Here is an 8,555-nt window from a genome sequence, read left to right as displayed (position 1 = left end):
TGCATCGGCTAATTTTGTCCATCTCAGCATTGCACGAACACGAATTAACGAGCTGTTATGCTGCCGCTGGGACTGATGAAGTGTAGAATGTAAAAGCAGATATTAAATTACTAAATTGTGACATTTGCTCAGGTGGATGCTGGGGTCTCATCTATCGGATTGCAATGTATATCCATTTTGTGTGTGGATACATGCATGTCCACTGATGCAGCAGTTTATCCTTGTATTCAGCAGCATGCATATATTTGCTTGTATTGTTTTGTGTAACGTGTCTACTGCTTTGTGGGGGTTATTCATATTTGTTATATGTGCAGCAGCAGTATTTCTTACATGCTTACCGCAGCATGCTGTGGATGTATTGGCAGTAGCAAGTCTCGGTACTTGCTCTGCAGTAGCAGCAGCAGCAGCGTAGCAGATCTATTCCGCCAAATACATTAAATACATTACAATACAGACTAAATACATTAACATTGTCATGTACATTACCATGCCAATCCCTCCGAGAGTTGTCATGACAGAAATTCAGAGTTCTGGCATGGAACTCTAGATTGCGCAGTCCGATGGGTCTAGCTCAATCTGAACTGGCGGCATCATTGTCACATGGCAGCTGATTGGTTCTCTCCTGTATCGGTAGCCAATGAGCTTACTGCTCAATATTCAAATACTTTTAGGCTTTTGTTTGCTGTAGCAATATTGCAGCGCACTTCTGAGACCCTCCACCTTCCCCAGCTCCACCTGTGTAGATCTGCTACGAGGTGATTCGTGTATTCTATATGGGGGTTATTCATATGTGTTATATGTGCAGCAGCAGTATTCCTTACATGCTTACCGCAGCATGTTGTGGATGTATTGGCAGTAGCAAGTCTCGGTAGTTGCTCTGCAGCAGCAGCAGCGCAGCAGATCTATTCCGCAAAGACCAAATATATTAACATTGTCATGTACATTACCATGCCAATCCCTCAGAGACGGATATTTTTCAGATTTAATTAATAGAACTGCTCACTGTCCAAAAGCTCTATTTGGCAGAATAAACAATGTGCTAAACCTAGCTATAGCACCTCCTTTAGATTCCACTTCCTTTACTAGTGAGGATTTCCTGAACTCTTTTTGTGAGAAAGATTGACAAGATTAGAGAAGAGATTGTCCCCCCAACATTGTTCTCGAAATTCCGGTGTCAAGTTATTGTACATTTGACTGTTTTGATTATGTCTCCATTCCGGTTCTAGCAGATTTAGTTAAGCACATGAAATCATCTTCCACTCCTATGGATCCTGTCCCTCCATGGTTTTTAAAAGACTTGTTTGAAACCATGGGCCCTAGTATACTATCTATTGTGAATAGTTCCTTATCCAAGGGTTGTGTTCCATCCAATTTTAAATGAGCAGTGGTCACTCCTTTAATTAAAATAAATAAATAAATGGCCTTGAGGTTACAGAGCTGAACAATTTCCATTTTTATCTAAAGTTTTAGAGAAGGGAGTTTTGAGTCAAATTAACCCTTTTTTTGTGGGAGAATAATCTCCTGGACAAATTCCAATCCGGTTTTAGAGTTGGTCATAGTACAGAGACAGCTCTGGTAAAAGTGTTACATGATTTATTATTAGCAGTTGAGTCTGGGATGGCTGCTGTTTTAATTTTGTTAGATCCCAGTGCCCCATTTGACAATGTGGATAATTTGATTCTCTTAAAATGGTTGAAGTGTGATGTTGGGTTTGGTGGAACAGCTCTTAAATGGTTTCACTCTTACCTTAAGGACAGAACAGTTTCTGTTAATTTGGCAAATGTTGTATCCTCTGTGGTCCCCTTAAAATATGGTCTTCCTCAGGGCTCTATTTTGAGTCCTATGTTGTTTTCTTTATATATGTGCCCTTTGGGATCTGTTTGTCGTCGCTACGACATTTCTTATCACATGTATGCTGATGACACAGATTTATCTTACACTTAAAGTCAGAAATTAGCAGTCTTTGCAGTCTCTGCTGCGGTGTCTTGATGAGGTTAAAGTTTGGATGTCAAGTAATTTTCTTCAGCTTAATGAACAAAGTTTGAGATCATAATTTTTGGTCCTCCTAAGGTTAAAGAGAAGATAGCAAATGCTCTTGGTCCCTTAGAAATGATCGTGAAAGATATTGTGAGAAAACTTGGCGTTTTGATTCCTCTCTTAGCTTTGATAACAGATTAATTTAAAACCTTTTCTTAGTTTTAAAGATTTGGAGATTGTTGTTCATGCTTTTATCAATTCTCGACTGGATTACTGTAACTCACTCTATATAGGGATCTGTTAGCGGCAACTATCTCGCTTGCAGCTTGTACAAAATGCCGCAACTAGGCTTTTGACCAGCACTTTGGGCAACAAAGTTGCATTTAAATGTGTTATACAAATAAATAAAAGTTTTAAGATTTATTTTTGGCATTTTGCTTTAATTATGATAGAACAGTACTCGGCATGGGGCAGCATGCGATGACTGTGGCAACTTTAACATTTGAAAGGATACTGTGGCAAAGTTATTGCTTTCCTTATTCAAACTGATTTTTTTTTCATGAATATATAGTTCACCTGAAGAATGAAAGCTATATACACTTGGAAAATTAAGAGCTGTATCATTGCTTATCGACACTAGGGGTGTGACAATACACTTAGCTCACAAGATGAGACAAAATACAGATTTTTGGTTCACTAGGAAGAGACAATATTTTAATACTATTTTTAAGAAATTTTCAATGACAAAATATTTGTCTTTTAATTACAAAAAATAAAAGAATGCAGTTGTATTTTGAAATATTTGAACTAATCTAGGGCTGTACCTAGTGATTATTTTGGTAATCAAGTACTCTACTGATTATTTTGACAATTGAGTAATCTGATATTTTTAGTAACAAACAGGCCTAAGTGAAAACCAGGATTTAGTATGACTATTGTATTTATGTATAAACTGATGAGGCAGTAATAATTGGCTCAAATAAAATATCAAAACCAAATAATTACATGGTTTTATTGAACAACATGGTTAAAATACATAATGTAATATGCCTATACATAATATGAAAATAACCAACTTAAGTACATAATGTATTATAACAAATACCTGCAGAGGGCGCCAAGCGTGATTAAACAATGTTTAAATCCATTTAATTGTAATATTTGGCCACATGCAAACTCAGAAACTTTTATTTTGAAATTGTGATACAATAAATGGCATATTTAGAAATAGGTTGATGTATTCTCCTGTGTTGGCAACGGTTTAAATGATTTATGTTACAAATCTAGTGAGATAATGCACACTGTTTTCCCAGATGAACGTTAAGCAAGTACAATTCACAGTATATGCAGAGGAAGAGTTTAGCCCCTTTCACACATACAGTCTTAACTGGTAAATTACCGGTAAGTTACCATTAAGAGATCATGTGTGAACAGGACCTTTTCAAAAATCCCGGTAAATTTGTTCTGGCAATCATATCGTTCTTATGGAGATGACATGATTACTCTGAGCTGTTTACAAAGCTCCGCTGCTTTTTAATTTGTTTTTCTATATAAATATGCGCTAGATGGACATCTTTGTCCATTGCGCTTCGCAGCTTTTCCATTCATCATGCCTGGGCCTCTGCAATTGGATACCACAGTATTATGCGCGTCTCGTGTTTATAGGAGCAAAAAATTCTGATTGGCTAGTAATGTTAGTGTGGTTGAGAGTGAAAGCTGTGCTCCTCTCATACCATTGGTAGGCGAACTCATGGACTCGAAAGTGATATCAAGAAGGTTTTTTTTTTTTAATGTAGGATGTTTTTTTTTTCTGCAGCCAAACGCTGCACGCCGGATATCCAGCATGGTGCCAGAGAACTTTAAGCCCTGACTCTATATTGTTTTTATTTTTTAAATTTTATTGATTTTTTTTATTTTTTTATAAATTGTTATAAATTACCTGACTTTCTCCCAGTGGTTTACATTGCACACAATTTATTATGTTATTTATATACAGCAAAACAAAACAAACATAATTTCTAACATAATATAACACCGTTTTGGTACTTTAATGGCATTTCTTTTATCACATTTGGAGATTGAGAGGTTACTATGAAAATAACTGCTTGAAATAATTTTTTAATCTTTTGTGTTACAATGTAATTAATATAGGATAAGTGTTTGGACAATATGTCTGTTTTTTGTGTGTGTTTGTTTTAGGTGATTCCTTAACAGAATTTATCAAGTGTTGAATAATGGGGTGAAAGGGTGTTATATGTGTAGTGTATGAGAATAACTCTATTTTACTGAAAATAACTGCAAATTCACTGCTGAATATAGGCAGCTGTTATTACTAAATAGAATAATCTTGCAACAGTTGATTAGATATTATTGAACAACGCTGAGTAATGCTACCACAATAAAAGCTAAACTTTTTTGACCGTAAATAAAACAATCATTTATAATAGACACACAAAATTTAGCTTTTGTAAAAAAAAACAAACAAAAAAAAAACTGCTATATCAGAAGATACAAAGCAAAGAGAGAAAAAATGAAGCATTCCTCTTAAAAGACAGATTTATTTATTTTATTAATTAATTAGAGAGGGAAAAAATGTGTTTTTTATTAAAAGTAAATCACCTGAGGATAGGATAAAGAGAACATTTAAAATCAAGAGTATTCTATAGTCCAGGTGTTCCTCTTCACTTGTCAAGTTTTTAATTCTGTGTGTTCGGACATTTTGAATGATGTTGCTCCACTTAGACTTAAAAGGTTGAAACCTCAGTCTCTCAGCCATGGTTTAGTGATGCAATACATGCTCTTAGATGGGCTTGTAGGAAAGCTGAACACAGATGGAAGAATGACAGACTACAGATTCATTATGGAATGCTAAAACATTCTCTTAGCTTTTAATGTGCTAAAGTGCAGTCAAAGCCGCAAGAACTAAATATTTTTCAGATTTAATTAATAGAACTGCACGGTTTTTAAAAGACTTGTTTGAAACCATGGGCCCTAGACTATCTATTGTGAATCGTTCCTTATCCAAGGGTTGTGTTCCATCCAATTTTAAACAAGCAGTGGTCACTCCTTTAATAATAATAAAAAAAATTTAAAAAAAAAAACTGGCCTTGAGGTTACAGAGCTGAACAATTTCTGTCCCATTTCTAAACTTCCATTTTTATTTAAACTTTTAGAGAAGGTAGTTCTGACCCAAATTAACCCTTTTTTGTGGGAGAATAATCTCCTGGACAAATTCCAATCCGTTTTGAGAGTTTGTCATAGTACAGAGACAGCTCTGGTAAAAGTGTTAAATGATTTATTATTAGCAGTTGATTCTGGGGGATGGCTGCTGTTTTAATTTTGTTAGATCTCAGTGCCACATTTGACAGTGTGGATAATTTGATTCTCTTAAAACAGTTGGAGTGTGATGTTGGGTTTGGTGGAACAGCTCTTAAATGGTTTCACTCTTACCTTAAGGACAGAACATTTTCTGTTAATTTTGCAAATGTTGTATCCTCAGTGGTCCCCTTAAAATACGGTCTTCCTCGGAGCTCTATTTTGAGTCCTACGTTGTTTTCTTTATATATGTGCCCTTTGGGATCTGTTTGTCGTCGCTACGACATTCCTTATCACATGTATGCTGATGACACAGATTTATCAACCGCTTAAAGTCAGAAATGAGCAGTCTTTGCTGGCTCTGTTGCGGTGTTTTGATGAGGTTAAAGTTTGGCAGTCAAGTAATTTTCTTCAGCTTAATGAAAAAAAAAGTCTGAGATCATAATATTTGGTCCTCCTAAGGTTAAAGAGAAGATAGCCAATGCTCTTGCCCCCTTAAGAAATGACAGTGAAAGATATTGCAAGAATTCTTGGCGTTTTGATCCCTCTCTTAGCTTTGATAACAGATTAATTCTAATTCAGTTGTAAGAAGTAGCTTTTATCAGCCTAGAACTATTTCTAAGCTAAAACCTTTTCTTAGTTTTAAAGATTTGGAGATTGATGTTCATGCTTTTATCACTTCTCGACTGGATTACTGTAACTCACTCTATATAGGGATTTGTCAGCAGCAATTGCTTGCAGCTTGTACAAAATGCCGCAGCTAGGCTTTTGTCCGGCACTTTGGGCAACAAAGTTGCATTTAAATGTGCTATACAAATAAATAAAAGTTGAAGTTTTAAAGATTTATTTTTGGCATTTTGCTTTTATTATGATAGAACCGTACTCCGACAGGAAGTGAAGTGGGAGAGAGAGTGGGATCGAATAGTACTCAGACAGGAAGTGAAGTGGGAGAGAGGGGGGGATCGGAAAAGGTCCGCGAGCTGGGACTCAAACTCAGGACGCCCGAAGCGCAACAGCGCTATATGTCAGCACACTACCCATGTCCACCTGTTACACAGGGTGATTCCCAAACGGAAAGACGCACGCTAGCAAAGATGCATGCTTTCTAGACTAGTTTTTCTCAGGCTTTAAAGCTAGAGTCCTTCTCAGCATTAAGACTCTCTAGTAAGTGTGCTACATCATAAATGTTTCCGCTCCTGCGGTCACTGCACAAAAATACTTTTAGAATTATAATTTGAAAAATACTTTTTTTGTTTTTTTATATTTATTTATTTATTTTTTATTGTTATAAATGACCTGACTTTATCCCAGTGGTTTACATTACACACAATTAATTATGTACAGCAAAACAAAAGAAATGCCAGTAAAGTACCAAAACTGTTATATTATTGTATTAACTATGTTTCTGTTTGATCACTTTTGGAGATTGATAGGTTACTATGAAAATAACTGCTTGAAAATTATTTTTTAAATCTCTTTTGTTACAATGGAATTAATATAGAATGTGTTTGGACAAGTCTTTTTTTTTTTTTTTTTTGAGGTGATTTCTTAATTTATCAAGTGTTGAATAGTGGGGTGAAATGGTGTTATATATGTGTAGTGTATGAGAACAGCTCTATTTTACTGAAAATAACTGCAAATTCACTGCTGAATATAGGCAACTGTTATTATTGAATAGAAGCAGCTTGCAACAGTTCATTAGGCTAGATATTATTGAACAATGCTGAGAGATGCTACCACAATAAAAAACCCACCTTTTTTGACGGTAAATAAAACACTCCTTTATAATAGACATGTACAAAATGTCCTATATCAGAAGATACAGAGCTGAACTTGGCAAAGAGAGAGAAAAAATAAAGCATTCCTCTTAAAATAAACATTTATTTAATTAATTAATTAGAGAGGGAAATTTTTTTTTTATTACAAGTAAATCACCTGAGGAGAGGATAAAGAGAACATTTAAAATCAAGAGTATTCTATAGTCCAGGTGTTCCTCTTCACTCGTCAAGTGCTCTCATCAGCCTTGAATGCTATTCTGTTTGACTTAAATCCAACATATATGCTTTGTTTTAATTTGAATATATGATCACATTATATTTGTGTAAGATAAACAAACATGAAACATCTGGCAGAGTTACTGTACCAGACTAACGGAAATGAGAGCAAATTAATGACCTTCATTTGCTCTGCCTGAAACTTCCCTACGCTCTTTTGTCATTCAAAATAACCCGATCTAGAAACAGCAGTGTGAATTAACAAAAATAATCTTTTAATCTGAAGTTCCAATCATGGAATTCCTCTGTACTTCAAGTTGTCACGTTTAAACACACACACATATTGACATTAGCATATCTACAATCAAGTGTGAACAACTGACACAATGAGTAAGAACGATGGAGGGAAAATTAATAGCATTATATGTATAAATGGCTAGGGACAAGGACTGTTAAGTGTGAAATTAACATGTAAACAGTTGGGAAACACCCCAGCCACCTCCCCCCAATCTCCCTCTCCCCCTTCCCCTTGTGACATTCTAGAGCAAAACAGACACTATTTTTGGAATAAGCACCCCAAAAATTATTAATAGAAACCATTTTTGGATTTCATAATGGAGGGCGGCTTTATAGGGAAAACATTATAAAGTTCAAAACAACATAAGTCTGATACACATTCAAGCAACTTCGTAAAACCACAACCTTTAATTTGTAGGAGAACTTGCCATATCATGCAGTCCACACACTGACATATGTGGGGCACTTTGTCACACACACACACACACACACACACACACACACACACTTCCCTGTCTCATTCAAACCCCAGCATTCTTGATAAATATACATAAAGCCTTACACAAAGGCCTTGTTGTTCTGGTAATGGGCAAGTTGCTAATGGAGATATATTTTCAGGATTATATCGGCATTCAATTGCAAATTCTGAGTTTTAATTCTCTGGTCCTTGTCTATGAATAAGAGTATCCTTTGAATGCTTCCGACACCTGGTGCCGTGGGTTTGAGATGTGTGGGGGCTCAGTACAGACTGGTTCGCTTTGCCAGCACAGCTTTTTCCCACACTTTCTTTCACCCTAGGAAAAATAAGCTGCACACTTGTTACATTGTTCACCTTCAATAAAGAAAAAGCACCTTACAAAGTCTGGACACCAGAAAAATAATTTCCTTATCACTCAGGTTGGGTTTAGAATTTCAGAAGTGTAAGTCGATCGATTGAGAGAGTGTGTGTGTGTGTGTGTGTGTGTGTGAGCA

The 8,555-nt window shown here is 35.8% G+C and overlaps 1 long non-coding RNA gene across 1 annotated transcript in view; it reads left to right on the top strand.

Moving 5' to 3' along the window:
• The first annotated feature begins 100 nt into the window (after positions 1–100).
• LOC107730042 (uncharacterized) overlaps positions 101–8,555 on the top strand; it is a 14,725-nt gene continuing 6,270 nt past the window's right edge. Inside the window, exons 1-3 of the long non-coding RNA XR_001638647.1 lie at positions 101–181; positions 3,667–3,670; positions 6,657–6,660. This is a non-coding gene — a long non-coding RNA (uncharacterized LOC107730042). The remainder of the gene's footprint in view (positions 182–3,666; positions 3,671–6,656; positions 6,661–8,555) is intronic.

This window comes from Sinocyclocheilus rhinocerous, unplaced genomic scaffold (assembly GCF_001515625.1).
Source record: "Sinocyclocheilus rhinocerous isolate Xijiao unplaced genomic scaffold, SAMN03320098_v1.1 scaffold2623, whole genome shotgun sequence".
NCBI classification, from domain to species: domain Eukaryota; kingdom Metazoa; phylum Chordata; class Actinopteri; order Cypriniformes; family Cyprinidae; genus Sinocyclocheilus; species Sinocyclocheilus rhinocerous.
Note: the sequence above shows the minus strand (reverse complement) of the source record. Positions and strands in the feature narration are given on the sequence as shown.